Source organism: Corvus brachyrhynchos, unplaced genomic scaffold (genome assembly GCF_000691975.1).
Source record: "Corvus brachyrhynchos isolate BGI_N302 unplaced genomic scaffold, ASM69197v1 scaffold42, whole genome shotgun sequence".
NCBI classification, from domain to species: domain Eukaryota; kingdom Metazoa; phylum Chordata; class Aves; order Passeriformes; family Corvidae; genus Corvus; species Corvus brachyrhynchos.
In genome coordinates, this window is record NW_008237242.1 from 3811257 (window position 1) to 3830012 (window position 18756).

General features: G+C 38.0%; 1 long non-coding RNA gene across 1 annotated transcript in view; it reads left to right on the plus strand.

The window, feature by feature from the left end:
- Positions 1–16333, plus strand: part of LOC108445670 — a 28986-nt gene extending 12653 nt beyond the window's left edge. The window contains exon 4 of the long non-coding RNA XR_001860622.1: positions 10466–16333. This is a non-coding gene — a long non-coding RNA (uncharacterized LOC108445670). The remainder of the gene's footprint in view (positions 1–10465) is intronic.
- Positions 16334–18756: the final 2423 nt, after the last annotated feature.

Here is an 18756-nt window from a genome sequence, read left to right on the forward strand (position 1 = left end):
TCCTAGCCACAGAAATGGGCTCTTACTAACTCATCTTTTTCTAATTGTGAACTATGTCTGTGACAGTTCCAGCGAGGATTTGTTGGACTGATCCTAGAGAAAGTACATTGTGATCTTCTAGACCCTGCACTCTTTCTTGATTCCTGAAATTCAGAGTCTTAGTCTAACACTGTGGCTGAAATGATTTAAACTCCTTCCACTCTTTGTGCTAAACCTCTCATATATGGGCTGACTCCAAACCTACCAAAAAGTCTCTCTCTGCAGCACAGATCATTTTATTGCAGGAAGCATAATTTTAATTTCATGATTTACCACTGTTCTGTATTTCATGTTTGGTATTATAGTTATGCTTTGTATGTTATTTGTTTCCTATCTGGAGCTCACTAAAAACTGGTCATTACAATTGACGGTTTCTCTGCAAGACTCCATTATTGTAATATTTTTCTGTTACTATGGGTATGTTTGTTACAGTAGATGCAAATAAACACTGATGGAATATTAAGTGTGAAACTGGGGCTTTAAGATCCCCTGTGTCTGTGAGGGGGAAAAAAAGCGACACTTTATTTATAACTGATTAAACTTTTTATTATATAAAGTGGTCTAACTTAGGCATATTTTTCAAAAGAAGAGGTTGTAGTTTTGGACTCCTACCAATTTTTTTTGGAGAAAGAGACTAATGAATAATATGGTTCCAAAACACTGGCACTATAAATCCCTGAAAAAATTGCATATTTAAAATACTCCTTTTCCTTCTTCCACTTGCTCTTTTGCTGAACAAGCCAGTTTTAACTTTTCAAGACTTTTCAGAAAGAATTTACCCTCATTAGCGGCAGCCTCATCAGAAAGCCATAAATATGTGATTATGTTTCCAAATCAGTTTTCAAAGGGTAATAAAGTACAGCTTCTTCCATTTTAGCTGTTCTGGATAGACTTGACACACTGCAAGCAACTTATATCAGGCTGTGCTGGGAAGTTAGACAATGACTCATATTGTAGCTAACTAGTTGAAATAATGAAGTCAGTCATCTCTATTTTAGTGATCTCTGCTCTGGTAGTACTGCAGAGAATATTTTAAGTATAGATCAAAAATATACTAAAAGGGAAAAACACCATAAAGATAGAATTTGTAACACAGTTGATAACCTGGCAAGATCAGGTAGCAATAGGTCTGGTGAGGGCCCTTTGTAAAAGCTCTCTTCCTGCCAGAGAAAACAGTGCTGGCAGAAGCAGAAAAACCTTGGCTCACCACCCCAGGTAGGATGTGTGTTCTCCTAAGAGGGGTCTGTTCTTGCAATCTGGTGCTGGACTCTCCAGGAAATACATTATTTTAGTGTCTGTGCTCTGATAATGGGCTTACCAACATATAACCTGAAATTATGTGATGCAGTTTTACTCCGTTGCTTGTTTTGGCTACCAGAAACTGCATTTTCCTTCTCAATCACATTTAATGTACTCTTGTAAGAGTTACTAATGTAACTCTTACACTACTGTACACTAGCCTACTCATTGATTTTTGATTGCAACTGAAGCTATTAATTAGTGGCAGCAAGTAAACTCTGTAATGGAGCTCGGAAGTTACTTGAATATTGACCAATTACCCAAATTGGTTTGAAACGGTTCACAGTGAAGCTGGCAGTTAATTTGTTTTTATTTTTTATGGGCTGGGGTAGCTGTAGTGAAATCTAGGTACTTCAGGTAGCTGGCCCATGTGCAACTGTGGAAAAACCTCTGGGCTTCCTGATGCAATCTCAGTCCCAAATCTCAACCAATTCCTCCCAGACCCATCTTCTGGACACCACCCTACAAGGCATGTGCCTAAGGGATAAGCCTTCACAGGCTTGAGAACAAATAATCCTCCCCCCTGGGGGGCATCTGGAGTCCAGGTGGGAAAGGCCTAGGAAGCTGAAAGATAAATTTCTTCTAATCCACTTCGCTCCGACTCTGAGGGAAGTTTGATGTGCCAGGGTGGGTGTGATAATGTGTCTGAGGCCATCACCGTAACCAGACCTACTCTGAATACTTCATAGTTCAAAACTGATTCTGGCTCTTTTTAAGGCATACTGCAGCTGTGGAAGACTGCTACCTGCTTAGGATGCTTTACAGAGTACTCACAGTACACCAGATACAACTTGGTTTTTCTTTTGTTGTCATGGATCTCAAATATACACTCCGATTAGTGATCTGCACATAATGCTTGTGTGCACCCACAATTCCCTCTCTTAAATGTGACTGTAGACATTTTCAAAGCTAAGAGCTCTAAACCAAGTCAGAGGTGCACATTCCAGAGACTCCAGCTGAGCCCTAAAAATGATAATGGTGTTTTATACAAATAATAAGAGAACAGAATTTCACCCTGGGAGTTTTCTGCTATGAGTACCACAAAAGTGGAACAGATGTTTTTGTCAAAAAAGTATGCTCTGGAAAAGTATGATCTTGTATTTTAGATTTGACCAAAGGTGTTGTTTAATCACACTTGTGCTTGTGTAAATATGGAACAATTCACTTAAAACTGATGTAGTAGTCCTGGCGTAATTTCATGTAAGACAGATAATTTTCAGTTGCAATCAACTGCACACGCTTTTTTAAGTGTGGCTGTCTCAAGAAGCATAATTTTTCTTGAGATGTGATGTTTTTTCTTAACCTTCTCACCTGTTTTCCAGTGTGATACTATGTTTAAAAATTACTTCCATCACTGGTAAAATTTACTGTTTCTTTTCAATCTAAATACAGTAAATTTCCCCAAATTTGAAAAAAAAAATCAAACCAAACCAAACCAAACCAAAGGAAACCAGTGCAGTGGGGTTATGCTAGTGTAAGAATGAATCTTATGCCGCAGCTTCATGTCTGAGAAGAACTCAAGTCACATCATTTGATCCAGATGTGGGTCTAAAACATCCTCAATCCAGACTCAGGAAACACTAAAATTTAAGACTGTTTCCACAGTGTTTACTTGGCCAAGTCATACACGTGTTATTTTCTATTCCTGGTTTCCTTATTAAATGGAAACCTTAATGTATCATTTTGTTATTTATGGTCTACCATAAAAACTACAGGATATACAACATGAAGAGTTAAAACTAAGGAAGTTAAAGCTTAGCATTTGGCTTTCCTGACTTTGCATGAACGTTGCTTTATTTGTGTTAGCTCACATGTATTTTCTTACATAAATTTACTTGCTTTATGGAAATTGTAAGAGCTGCAAGGCCGCTTTTGGCTCTTTCAGAACGGTTAGTCTGTTACCTCCTTGCTCTTTAGAAATGATTTCATGTCTGTTTACGGCACGTCCCAGATGTGAATTCTGACCAAACGGTTAAATAAACAGTGATTATTCTATTTGACTAGTATGAAATCTACTATGAGGACAAGGCGAAAGTAATTATTCAGTTTAAACCATTGCTTGCTTTAAATCCCCGTTTTGATTCTGTAATAGACGGGACGGGACTTCTCCGCGCAAACCTGTTCCGCACGTATTGCTGCGTCCCTGAACTGCGCTGGGCAGCTCCGAAGGCCCTGGAGAAGGAGAGCTGTGCGCTCCCTCTGCCGGCATCCAGGATCGGCTCCTCCTGCTCGGGGAGGGGGGGATCAGCGGCTCGGGGAACCCCTCCTGCTCCCGCCTGCTTGCGCCTCTCCTCGGGCTCTGGCCCTGGTCCGCACCTCAGCCCTGCCGCTGTGATTCAGAAAGAACAGAGAAAAAGAGAGCGAAAGAGGAAGGAAGGAAGGGAGAGGGAGGGAGGGACAGAGGAAGAGAGAAGGAAAAAAGGAAGGGAAGAAGGGAGGAAATACAAACACAAAAAGAGAAGAAGAAAAAAGAGAAAAAAGAAAAAGGAGGAGAAAGAAAACCTTTCTAAGGGGTGGGGGGGGGGGGGGGGGGGGTGTAGGGGTGGAAAGAAATAGCTGGTGGTAGAAAAGAGGAAGCAAGATTGCTTTTTCTGACAACCGTTTATGATTAGATCAGTTTAGTGGTAACATCAAGCTGCATCCTTAGATAAGAACAGGACAGTGTAACTTTAGCTGCACGTTAAACTTATAAAAAGGGTGAAAAGTTACTTGTCAGAAGGAAACTAACAAGGTGCAGGGAAATGCTAATTTCCAGTTACTAAAAGAATCACTAGCAGTAATTCCAATATAGATATGAGGTATATACTTGAGAGTGCTAGAAAAGAGCACTATCTTCGCTGTCCTTGACTGGAGTTGGCTTTTGTGTGACCAAACTGCAAATGGAATGTCTGCTTTAGATATCAAGTCATTTAATTTATTCATTCCTGGTGTAACTCCAAAACATATTATTTATCAGAGAACATCTTCCATTTTGCTGTTCTACTGCATTCCTCTCTTCAAGCACTAATACAATGCGGAGGGAAACAGAAAACCCTAAAGCAAGGGGGTAGAAACTGCAAGACAAAATAGCCCTGAAAAAAATATTCATGCATCTAAACTAGGCTGAGTTTTGGTAGGACTGCTGTTTATGCTTCCATCCTGATAGACCCAGATTGACATTCTTGGATGATGGGTACAGTTCTAGCATGCAGAGTTAACTAAATTAATATGTTCTGCCCTCTCCATGACTCTATTTCTTTCCTCATCACTCTCCTTGCTTCTTCTCTTTGCTTGGGGAAAACCAAGAGAGTGACCCTTCCTGTCTGGATCTACTGTAGTTTTTTTCTTTCCTGGCTCACCTTGTTTCAGTCCCTTAGTGCCTCTCTTTTGCAGCTAGATGTCATTTCTCTCTCTGGGATAATTGTTAAACTGATATTAAAATTAGCAAGGTGTTTCCAAAGCAGATTGTGGAGCATAGCAAGGATAAAATGCAGGCTTTCAGGAATGAAATCAAGTACTGTGTAAAACAGACATAAATTATAGCACTGTTACACTGCTACTTACGGTATACAGTGATTTATGTTGTTTTTCTGGTTTCATGTTCTGTCCAATGTAATGCAAAACATATTGCTGAAAATTACCTATTTTGCTGTTATTTCAAACAGGCCTAAGATTTGTATTCACTTACTGCTCATAGAGCTACATTTTATATCGGTGCTGCAGAAATGGAAAAAAAGATCTTTTGGAGGACAGCTCTATTGTGAGCTTTGCTAGATTTTTTTTTTTTTTTTTCTGGGACTCTTCTAATTTACATACCTTACAGGTGTGCCTGAAAATCAGTGTAGTGATCAGATACCTAAATCAGATACCTAAATGTACCTGATTAGGGGCAAAAAATTATGCTCAGACTAGTCTAAACAGGAAAGAAAAAGTTAGGAGGAATCAACCAGAGGTAATGCATAAAATATTAATGGATTTACCTATTATTTGAGACCTCTTACAGAAATAAAGATGCTTTTATTTATTTAGTATAGGATTAGCTTAAACTCAAATAAAACCACCGTGGCCTTGAATGTGGCAGTCTAAAGGGAAAAAAAATCTTAATGCACCTGCACATTAAATTAATAATTTCAATTGATTTGCCCTATATTTCCTAAGAATACTTGTCTCGAAAAGATCTTTGTGATGCTCAGTGCACATACTACTTATACAAGCTATTCTCAAATTTCCATGACTTCTGAATTATTAACTAAACTATAATTAGTGTTGCACAGGAGTCACTGGAACGTGTCTTGATTCTTTATGCCAGCTTGGGAAATTATGTGGGAAAATGAGAAAAGAAGTGAACATTTTATATATTAAAATTCTTCCGGCAGTTGTCTTTTCCTCAGGCTGACTCATAGCAAGTTAACAATGTATTTTATTAGTATCCAACAGGTATTGCTCAGTTAACAGTGTTCATTTTCCCGAATAAACTTGCCTAGAGGCCTGGGTTAGCAAGGCTGTCAACAGTGTTCTCTTCTGTTCCCATTTTGCAGGTTCAGTCCTTATTTAGGTCTATGCTTACTCTGCAAGCAAAGCCTCTCCAACTTAGAATAGACTAACATCTCAAGTCTAGTAAATTTAGAGGGCTAAATCCATATCTGATTTAAAATACTTCTGTGAAAATGTACCAGGATTGTATTAGACATGGAAATTAGTAATTTCCCTTAAATCTGTATAAGTGTGGGTGTAGGTGTTATGTCTACACACACACATGAAATATATGTTAGAAGTTATATAAGATCTGTTTGGTAAATATTTGTTGGTCACTTTTGCTTAAGCTATATGAATGAGAATTGCATTTAAATTTTTATTAAAAATACTTCTGGCACTACATCACTTATGGCAAAGTTAAAGGTAGCAGGGAACCATCAGAGGAGCTGTATTCTCTGCACCCTTGTCTTTGTTTGACTAGGTTTCAACGCTTGCCTAGTCTTAATTGTTTCCTATACTCAAAGCTCGCAATACATTAAGAAGTTACCTCCTCCCTGTAATCTAAACAATGAGCAATTACGTACCTTATGCTCTAACCCAAATAAATCAAAGTTTCTTAGAGATTATGTTCTACAAAAACTTGTGCTTGTTGCCTCAGCATTTCCTCTCTACTCTCAAATATATTTAAATCTAAACTCTGTGAATGGCTTGGCTTAATATCTTGTTGCAGTGGGAGTTGTTTGTTTGTTTATATTTCTGTTTTGGTCTGGTTTGGTTTTCTTTTGTTTTGCTCCAGATCAGTTTGGATTAAACTAAAAGAAAAAATGATCCATGTGGCTTTTTTTTTTGCAGCAATGCAACAACATTATATCTTCAGCAACACAGAAAGTTTAAGGAGGATCTAAATTCCTTGACACTGGGTTATTTTCTTTTTGGCTAGTACAACATACAGAAATGATATGAACAAAGACATTGTGTATAAATTTAATAATGAATAATGCAAGTCTTAAAGTAATACCTTAGGTATTGTCTCTGAAGTGTTTTGTGCTTCACTGAAAAATCTGCAAAAGCTGGCTTTCTATAACAAGGTGCACTCTACAATCTTGTTTGCAGGAAGCTACAGCTACATCTGTTTATACCAGACATATACCTTACTCTGGAAACATATAGAACTTTACATGAAGACAAAAGTTGAAAACAAGGTTCTAAGAAACTCAGTTGCACAAATGAAGTGATGAATAATAAAATAAATGTAAATAGTAGGGTATTGAAATATTTTTTAAAGTGCATTCAATCACCCTCCTTAATGCTTGGGTTAGATGAGAAAGATTTGGTTTTTCTCAAGAACTAGTAGTTTGACTGTTGACCTACTCCACTTAATTCCATTCCACATTCCATAAGATAATGATAAATGTAATTGGAAAATAATTAGAAATTCTAGATTGGTTTTGTGGGATATCTGATCTGCTGCTTAATTCAACCTAAGTTACATTCAAATGTTTAAAATCTGAATATCTTTTACTCTTTCACATATTAAGGAGCTAACACAGCATCCATAAAAATTATGTGCTGCATAGAGATGACAAAAGTAATTTCATACATGTTTGCAGCACTTCTGATGGAACAGAAGTGTCTTTCTTTTGGAAGAAATAGAGGCATAAGCAGTAATGCATTAACTACTTTGTTTCATACTGGATTAACATTATCTCCTGTTTCAAGTCTTAACTTTAATGGGGTATACAATGTTTCTAATTTATAAAAGTTGCCTTTTGAATGCACTTGGTTTAGGTGTATACAAGGAAGAAGAAGGGGCCAGAATGACATCCTGTGTAGGATGGTGTTAATGTGTGAGGAATCAAGCTGCACCAACCTGTCTTCCGCAACCAGCTGATGACCCATCATGCCAATATTCCACACTTAACTATCCTGCAGCTATGATTCAGAAACAGGAAGTAAGCCTTGGCAGAGCCAGACCACATGTTATGCCATGAACTCTATGAAATACAGACACGTTTATGCCCCAAACACACTCAGGCCTGAATGATGAACGCTTTCCTCAGCTGGCCTTCCTAGTAGTTTTCCTAATATTGTCCAGATACTAGTATTTTGTGCCAAATCAGCAAAACATTAATTTAGCTTCCTCTCTACAGCAATCTCATTACAGCAGATTTAATAAAAATTAAAATAATAAAAGTACTGCTAACTACCACTGATAGGCCTCCTCATATACATATAGGGTTTTTTTCCATGGTTTAATACCTCAGATATGGCTCTGTATATAATTCTTGCTACTGAGTAGACAGAGCACAGATTTATGCCAGCTTGCAGGAAAGAAGCTATCTTATAAACAGCTGGACAAGTGTTATAAAAGCAAGTTGTATGACCACAAGACAAAGTATCTTCTTTAGCCTGAGTGATGAAAAAAGATTTTATTTTTGTAGGACTATATTTTTTGCCTGCAAAAAAGACTCAAGTAGGAACTGTACTTCTGGAAACCATTTTAACCAATAGTTCAGCTGAATGTTATTGGGGCAATCAACAAACCATGTAATTTCTCACAATAATAGTTGGCTGTTTTCTGAACTCTAGATATTCATGGTGTGTTCATGAATCTTTGAAAAACAGATCTCTGCAGTGGCAAAAGAAGTTATGTCAAAATAACCATAGCATATGGTAAAGTTTCAGTATTTCTAGATTAATTTCCTTTTTATATTTGTTCTATGAGAAGAAATTATAGTTTGAACAGCTGTGCTAAAATACTGAGAAATAATTTTTGATGGAAAATTGACAGCAATCTTGAAGTGGATATCAGTTAGGTCTAACATATGAATTAAATAAAAATAATAGCTGGACTGAAAATTGCATTGGACCACAGTTCAGTTTGTCTTTGAAGCAATCCTATGTATTGCTTCTTTGATTTCTACAAAATCTTTTAGTTGGTATAGTTACAGCAGATAAATTTTATGCATGCCTCTGACAATATAGAAACAGGTAATAATGAGTTTTTTCTACATTCACAAGGAATTGGTCTTCAGACTCTGTGTCCTAAAACTCCTCGTGTCCTATCTTTGAAGTTCCAAGCTTTCTACATGAAATGTTCATATTTCCTTTATTTCCAGAGATCAGAGTTAACTGCTGGGAATTGCCTGCAGTCAGCTGGTTGGTTTTGTTGATTTTTTTCAATTCTGCAGTGTTTTTTCTAAGATCCATTGCCCTAAAGCTTCTTAACTTTCATCTCTAGTGCAAGATAGAAGTGCCTTTCCCTTTCTTCCTGTATTGGTATTCAGACACCACTGACCTGATCAAGTGTAGAAGCACCAGATACTGAGGAAGTCAACATGACTTCCATGGTTGCCAACATGACATCAACAGGAGTTTCGGTAGTATCATAAACTTTTACAGTCAGATTTCTTGTGTGAGGTTCTTAAAATCTTTCTGTTTACAATGTCAGTGGAGGCTTTTCTGTTTGATGAATAGGGTGTAAAAATGCTTTCCACATGAGGGTATGCACTGTTACAATAGGCAGTCAAAAGATGCCTTTCTTATGCCATTATTTCAACACTGAAGTACTTAGTCAGGCTCCACCCATGGTACATGGTATGTGTCTTCACAGTCTCAAGTTTGGCAGTAATTCATCCTGTGCAGACAATGCACCCTTCTGGTCATGGAAAGGATTTTTAAGACAAGAACATTTCCTATTAACAATATTTGGATACGCCCATAAACTAAACCTGAGTACCTTCTTGAGAAAGCAAATGTAACTTTGATTCAGCTGCACAAGTGTTTGCTATAATAGTGAATGATTACCTAAATAAGCTGAACCACACGGGGCTGTCTCCTGACTGTGTCTCAGAGGTCAATGTTTAGAGACCTGGATCTGAGGAGATTCTTTTTCCTGTTACTCCCTGCCTCCAGTGTGACCTGTGTATACTGTTGGGGTGAGATTATATTCACCAAAACGTACTCTGTGGTGACAGTTTTGTTGACTGCACAGTGATCTAAAGGAGTCAAGGAAGCAAGGTAAGAGGCAGTAATGCTAGACTCATTGCTGGAAAGTGAAGAAAAGGAAGCTTTTGGGCTTTGTTCATTCACGTGCACAAGATCCAGTGGTAGGTGAACTCTTTCACAGGAGTGAAAGTAACAATTTCCATCTTGTGTTGCAAGTCCCAATTTCTGAATGAGTATTAGGAGACAGATCACACTTTAAAAAAAAGACAAAAAAGAAGTGTACTTTTCCTTTCAGTATATTGTAAAGAAAAAATGGAACTTGGCTTATAGGATAATTTTTTGATTGTTTTAATATGGTACATCATTTCTTCAATGGCATAGCCCTGCTTCTGTGAAATAGGTACTTACAGTAGATAGCACTGGCTATGTACTGTCTATCTCTTCAGCCCTGCATCATTCCTGTACACTGGAAGGTATAAAAATCAATCTGGGTTCAAGTTCTAAGCAAGAAAGTCTCATTAAATAGTTGCATGAAATCTACTAATGTTAGCCAATTTTATGTAAACAAACTTATGCCACAAGCATTTTTGCCTTGCCTTCCTCACAAACTGTTAAAGGAACCCAAACTCCCAACTTCACTCTCTAAGAAAATGCTGACACCTTTTGGTCTGGATTTTTATTAACTTTACAATTCTTAATGATTATTTTCCCCTCATCTTTCTAGCCAAAGAAGAACCTACAGGATGCTAAGTTTATATCGACTTTAAAAACCTCTCCAAATACCATAACATCTCTTATGGCAAGCAACATAACACCAGCCTGTGACCACTAGGCAACAAAGAAAGCACAGAAAGGTCCCTGCTGAGGCACTTGAGTCCCTGAGACTACATTTTAAAAATCCTGTAATGCATGGTACAAGAACTAGGAGCATCAGAGTCGTTGAATGAAAATCTAGACAAAAAGTCTGCATAAATAACACTTCTGAAAGCTATGGAATAATTCATTTATGGAAGATTTTTTTTCGTGTTGCTTTATGGAGACAACACTGACTAAACACATGAACTGAAGTTATTGAAAGCATTTTAACTATTTACTATGTGAATAGGCTTAGAGGATAATTAGCGATATGTTCAGGATGTAAATTAGAAGTTTTGGAAAACTGAGTGTGAGTTCAAGAGCTGGATGTCACGTTCATGTAGATAAAACTTAAATGATATGAATAGGCAAAGATGGAAAAGAAGTATGGATCAAACAATGGACTTGACAAGAATGATATTTGGTGTGCCTTTTTCTCCATGCTCCAGCAGCTCTCACATCCTGTTTTGCTTCCTAGAGCAAGCTGACAAGAAACAGACATTTTCTTCCTTCAAATGGTAGATGGAATGAGGCAATGAATATCTGCTGCTGTGACTTTCCTCTCACTGTTTGAAATGGACCTTCTCTACATTTTAACTGCATAGTTCATAGTGTCCTGCAGAATGTGAGATTTTCTATTGATGAACTCAATGTCTATAGAAAATTATTAGGGTGTAGAGGTTCCAAATTAAGAACATTAGCTGTTAACTATAAGCTCAATTATATACAGCTAAAGTGAAAAAAACCCAAATCCAAATTGCAATAAAAACCCTCAACCAACCAACTAACCAAACAAAAACCCCTCCCTTATATGCTGGAAGTAAAGACTTAGGACCAAATCTAAAAAAATATAAAATGGCACTCCATCTTTACAACAGAAACCATATTCGCTTTGTGTATGTATGTGTATCTAATCTGTGCTCAAATTTAGGCCTCAAGATCATATACAAACCAGAACACTTTGACTATACACACAATTTAGTTTTTTATCTTGTGTTTTGTCTCTTTTGATGGTCAAGTCCAACTAAATTTCCAGTCAAGGAAATTTAATTTTGAGAAGAGGGCAAGCAGACTGATTCATATTCAGATTTTTTTCCAGGACATGGCTGGGCTTGCCAGGACAAGGGGGAGGGACGACGGTGTGCCATGGCAGCTACCTCTATGCCATGCTGCTACCGCCTTCTTCTTCCTCCTCCTCCTCCTCCTGCCTGCAAATGGACCACAGGCAGCCGCGCTGCAGGAAGAGGAGCACCTCGAGCTTCTCACTGCCAAGGCACAAGAGACAACAAAGACAGCAGCTTTTCCTGCCTTCTGTGAGCAGGCAACAGCAGCATGGACAGAGAGCGAGGCAGCTGCCCTGCACTGCCCCTGCTACCCCCCAGCCGCTCTCCAAGCCAGCTGGACGTCCATACCCTCAGTGGGCAGTGGGCAGGGACAACAGGGGCAGCAGGCCTGGCAGCACCAGAGACCGAAGAGGGGGCCTTGTCCAAGGAAAGGAAGACTGGCAAGACTACAGCTCCCACGACCTGTTCTGAGGGGAACACATAAGAGACAAAAGCTGGAGTTCTACAGAAGAGATGCTCCTTGTGTCCCTCATATGTGAGGCATGGGCAGAACACTGGGACCTTCAACTGTGCACAGCCACAGTCCATGGCCCAGCCCTACACATCAGAACCCATTATACTGGGGGAAAGACCATGACCTTGGCTCTGTTTTTGTTCCCTGGACACAACCTGCTGTCCACGGAACAGTGGAACCTGGCCCAAAGCACGGATGTGGCAATGACAGCAACATCCACAGCAGCAAGGGTAGAGAGCAAGGCAGCTGCCCCGCACTGCCCCTGCTGTGCTGCCCCCAGCCCCTCACCAGGCCAGCTGGACACTTGTGCACTCAGCAGGCAGAGCTGGCAGCAGGGGCAGTCCTGGCAGCACTGGAAACCAAAGCAGGGGCCTTGGCCAAGAGGGAGAAACAGTGTGAAAATAAGAGGCCAAGGATTCTTACAAAGGGAAGAAAAATGTGACCAACCACTGTCCCCTGGAGAAGAAAACAACAACAAAGAGCTGCTGTAGGAGGACTGGAAACACATCAATATCCACTACCTGGGTCAAGCCCTTGTACTTGGAGGGAGGTGATTGTCCCACTATATTCTGTGTTGGTGTCACACCCCAAGCTGGACCCAGGACTCGAGGTGGGGCTGCACCTGTCCCTAGAAGTAGATGCAGATGTGTCACTTAGGGTACTGATTTAGTAATGGACTTGACAGTGTTAGGTTAATCATTGGATTTGATCATCTTAGAGGTCTTTTGCAACCCTAAAGATTCTATGATTCTATAATGGCTGATTAGGGGGAGAACAGGCATGCGGCATAAAATTTCAGCTGGCAGAAAAGGGACAAAACTACTGAGAACCAGAAGGCAAATAGCATGTTAGAAGCAATAGAAGCAACTTAAGAACAAACTCATCAGTTCCAGACTTACATATTTTGTTATTATTTCCCATTCACAAATATGTTGTTTATTTTCTAAAAAAAATATTTTCCATTTAATGATCACATATATTTGTTATGAATAAAGAGCCAAGGAGAAACTGCTGCATTTAAAACCAATCTCAAACTCCAGTTAATTTCAAGTCATATTTGTGATTCATTTGTGGATTCTTACACATGAATTTGTAACTGTTTGGTGTTTCATAAATCCCTTTTATTACCCTGTATGGTATGGCTACCAATGGGAAGACAGATAGTGCCTTAAGTGGAATCTGATGAAAAGTGGAGTGACTTCTTACATTCATATCACTGCTGTTCAGTGTGAAAGTTATAGATGATTGTGAACCAAGGATGATAGGGGAAGCATAGGTCAAAATCAAAATTATAGCACATTTCTGCATCTGCATAATAGACATAAACATTTGTCCTGTTAGGCTACATATAGAAAAAGAAGTGTTTCTTTTGAAACATGAACCATGTAATTTTAGCCCACTACATATTCTCCCTAAGGTTGTGAAGAAGCCAGAAAGAACCACTGCACTAAATCACTCAAGGTAGAGAGAAGAACTAAGAGGAAGCTCATTCAGAAAAACAACTAAGCAAATCTTTAAAATTACATCTCGTTTAGTACAATTCGTACAATTTACTTTCTTTGTTTGCCATCACAACAGTGACTATCTTGTTTGTGATGATTCTTGTTCAGCTGGAGCTGGCTCTTTAATACAGAGTAAGCCTGTGAAGCCTGGGTATTATCTTGTTTTCTTGCTGTTAACTTGATATATTTGAAAGCCCTTAGCCTCAAAATGAACATGCCTGAACATACACTAGGCATATGAATAAAAATCTATAGGAAGTGTAATGAGAGAGGCCACATTTCTGCCAGGATTTCTTCAAGTTGTTCAGGAATAGAATCACTGAGATTCATTATTTGTGAATATACAATGTAATGATTAAATTAGGGATCTCCTGGGATCCTTAGTTTGGGATGTTTCCCATGGAGACATCCCAAACAGCCTCAAGGCTAACTTTTGCCCATGGAACAATTCTCTATTTTATTTTCAACATGCAAGAAGAGCAAGATCTGGAAGGAGTAGAAAGTCAGCTACTTCTTTTGTACAGCTTAACATTTTGCATGGCTGTGGTCCTTTTGGAGACCTCTGCATACTGCTATGCAAGTTTCAAAACCAACACAAATAATTTCACATTCTGCTTATCACCTTGTCTTCATATATGTCAGGACTTTTCTAGCTGAATATTTCAGATAGGCTTTCGTCTCTTAGTTTTTCACTCATATCTTCTATTATATTACAAACCACAGAAATTATGAATTATGTTCAAAGATTAATTTTAAAAAGCACATATATATTCAGCATTATCTTTATTTTGTCTCAAGCATCAGAAACTAGGTGAAATTGAGGGGATGCCAACATAAGTAAAGCAGCCTCATACTGAAATATGTTGCATTGGGGTGTCCTTGGGGTCTCATGCAGAAATACTAGCTTGTATCCAGCAGTGGTATAGCTATGTTATACAGTGTTCCAACTGAGCTAATCATCCCAGGAGGAATGCCATAATGATGTGACAAAAATATTTATGATTCTGGAGTTAGCTCAGGCATCTCTTCATCATGCTGCTTTGTAATATGTAGACATAACCTTCGAAGCTCATGATATGCAGGAAGTCAGATTAGATAGGTGACCTGGAGGCCAGCTTGGGCCCTCAGTTCTATTAATCTATCTACATATCAGAACAAACCATAAACATATTAGAGGAAGCAGTAAAATAGCTCCATTAAACACCACATTAAGGGAACAAATTTCCACACAAGCCCAGGGAAAAAAAAAGAAATAAAAGGCAAGACATTCAAAGGTTTGTGTTTAGATAAGGTCAGAAAAAGAGGAAAAAGACTTCACAATAACTTGCCCATTTCTTCTACGGTATATAGGGAGAGTGAGTCAATTAAATCGGGGAAAATGCTGCTGTGAGGAAAGGGAAAGAAAACCCAGAATTTTTTGCAGAACAATTGCACTTTCCTAGGCTTTGTTGCTGCATGTGCTCTATTCTACTGTATTCCATATGATATCTTATCACCCCAACATTTGAACACCTTCCAATAATGCATTAAGCAACATAAGTAACATCTGCCATATGTTCATTCTCACATCTTCTCCTCAGTGGCATATGCACAAGAAATGCTGTGTCTAGAGTTCGTTTCAGTAATAATGTTGCTGCATGTTTATAGTATAGGCAAAAACTAAATGCTGAAGAAATTACTTTAGAGCAGAAGGTATTAAGGTAGTCCTTCATTTGTAGGTAAAGCATTATAAGCCATTGGATCATCTCCTGAAAATGCCTGTTGCTTCACAGACAGTCTTTAGCCTTTCTCTAGCAAGTGCCATTGCCTCAGAAGCAGGAATTTATTAAAGGAAGGCTAGAACTTTAGGTGATAATGTTAATATACTGGTTTGGGGTTATTGAACTCTTTCAAACTTGATGAGTTGTTATCTTTACTGTAGAGAATGGGATGCAGGTTTGAGTCATATACAGTAGCCAGTATTACTAGAAGGACAATCTGAAATGTTTTATACCACTTCGTGTTTCCTAGGCACTTAATGCTTCATGTTGAACTGAAAGGTGATGAGAGTTTGAATAATTTAGGCTAAATCATCATCTGCCAGTATGTGACAGAATTTGGACAGTGACACTCCAGAAAGCACAGACACTTACATTGTGTAAGTTTTTCATCAAAAAGGAATATAGGAGTAGGCCCAAACCCTGGGCTGAATTGACCCGTTTTGGGTACAAATACCTTCAGACAAATAAGAGTTTAAATTTTACCAAGTCTTTTCTTTGCCAGAGCATTGGCCAAGACCAGCAGTCATTCATCTGGTAGCTCATCTAAGTAACTACACTACCAAGGATCAGCCATGATAAATATTCCTCTCCCTGTTTAATGTACTGTTCTGCTATTGATATTGCTATTTTTACTTTCCTTTTGGAGTAATTTTGTGCAAGCAGGAAAGCATATGCATGCAGTCATAATATATTTGTTTTCAGAGCTTACTGTATTTTTGTCTGAACATTTTTTTTTGTGCAGACTGAAGTACCTGTGCTAATAATAGTTTCTGCTTGGTGTGGAAAAGCAGCTCTTTGAAGCCACTTACCTAGGCAGACAGGTGGTCTTCAAGAACCTGGCTGTGTGAAACTGCATGCTTCCCTAAAATTATGAATAGAACAATTCCCAGCCCTTCTTTTCTCTTGCCCTTCAAAAATAAATGGTTCTTTATTTAGCTGTGACTGGGTTTTTTTTGGTTGTTTGTTTGTTTTTCTCTTTTTCTTTTTTTTTTTTTTTTTTTTTTTTTTGTGTTTTTATTTTTTTTTTTTTGAGGTCTGAATCCTAGATTTCTCCCTGATTTATGACAAACCCACCTTTAGGATCTCCTTTTTCCTTCTGTTTGGGTGATCTATGGATGAATCTGTTGTGGGAAAAGTAGTGGTCCCAGACTTTCCATAACTAGACCACAGGAAAATAAGACTGCTAAAGAACTTAAACTGTACCATCAATGGAAAAGAACCCCACCAAAAAACCAGAACAAAACAAAAAAGCCAACCAACAGACCCAAACAAACTAACTTATATCACTATGGCACAGGAGATTGTATTAAGCAGCACAGATTTGAGCAGTTGGAGCAGGATCAGAGATGGGTGAAAGCACTCTTCTACACAGCATGGGGGACACCTGACCCTTACTGCCAGAAAGTCTTCTGCAAGGAAATTAATCTAGTCACTTTTTCTGGAATGCCAATATCTGATCTCTGCCTTGCTCCCTCTGATGCATTCCACTGAAGATTGGTGCTTCCTCTTGTTTATTGTGAATATTTAGAGCTATGGTATAACAATCAGAAGATAACCACAAAGGATTGTGAATCAGGCAATACATAACGTATTGTGTAACAACAAAAAGTTGCACCTCAGGCAAAATATATATATTACATATATTTTAACATTTTCCTAAATGTATGTTATGTTCGTACACAAAAAGTTCTATGATACATTCTTGGAATAAAAATGCATATAGAAATTATTTATTTTTATAGAGGATTCCCCCAAAGAAGTAAAGGAGAACTACATTTTAATCAGGAGTGCCCTAGTACAATAAACTAACTTCCGTTAAACTTAAATTGAGCCTATTCTACATTCTATCACTGTGTATTTAAACTCAGGAAACAAGGAAAGTAGGGACACTTTGGCGGGCTTTGAACAGTATACTCTTAGCATCCAAGATGACGATCACTTGTTAAAACAGAAAAGATTCCCAGATGTTTACTGGTCATGGGCTGTTCAGAAGACTCAATCTATGTGTAGCTCAAGTAAACAGAGTAGAGAAGGCTAAATGGTCAGGTTCATTGATGTTTCCACAGTCAAATGAACATTTGAATATGTTTTACATTTAGGTTTGATCCTACCTCATGGTATTCTGGAAAAAACAAGCATATAAGAAATAACAGCATTGCTTTTCTTGATAACCAAAAGAACTGAGGTAAAAGCTGACATCTCTGATTTATTTAACACTGGGTTGTTTTTTTTTTACTACTATATTTATCTTTCCTCTTTGTATTTCCTTTCTTCATAATGTTCTACTACTTGCAGAGCATTTGCTTCTTTCCCATAGACTAATGAACATGGAAATTTAGCATTATGAGCTGAAATCCAGGTGAAAGCAATTAAGTAGGTCATCACACTTTCAAAAATGTCAGTTTCAATAGAAGATGCTGCCATCTCAGCCCTTTGGAAAAGTCTAATATACAGCAGCTTTACTGTAGACTCAGAAGCACAAATTTAGATACTCAGCTCGCAATAGCTTCACTAATTTTCCTTTCATGTTTTTGTTTTTATAAGTTTATTGTAGTATGTCTCTTGGTTTTCCAGTTCTTTTGAAAGTATTGGAAAAAATATGATATGAGTCCAATACTAATTGTTTTCATCTTGGAATATTACTCATCTTTTCAGAGAAAAGCATCATTTCTAGGCAACATTGTGTTCCTTATTTGCACAGTTGTGTGTTGGCTGCATCTCACTCCCATACATACATGCCAAAGATGAGTAGCTGTATGCATCCAAATGTATTATTTGTTTATAGTATGCGTGCAAATTGTACAAAGTAAATGTACTGAGTAAGTGTATTTAAGTCCTTTTCTTCTAATCTTGTATTTTCCTTAAAACATGCATTTCCTTCCTCAGTGTTCTTCTAGCCAAGATTTTGAGAGTTCACAGCTAAGTAGATGAGTAGAAAAATGTTCTAGAGTCCTTGATTTGCTGTCCATGAATTTTTGTAAGTGAAATCTCCATTATTATCATCTTTCTTATCTTTCCTCTACTTAGGAGGAAGAATTTCAGATACTTCCAATAAAGGAAAATCTAAGTTTTATATGCATCGCAAGAAAGCATAACTGCTTGATTTGATATTTTGGTTTCTATGTGATTTTGTTAAACAGAGAACATTCACATTTTTGTCTCTTTGAGGAGTTAAATTATTTGCTACTCATTTATTTAGGTCAACCTTTTTAAAAAGTACAAAGATATCCAAGATCAGAATCAGAATGTATTATGTCTGTGTACCCAATAAAGCTGTTGATCTTCTTACTCCACTCTTCTGAGAAGAATCCATAGCTGGA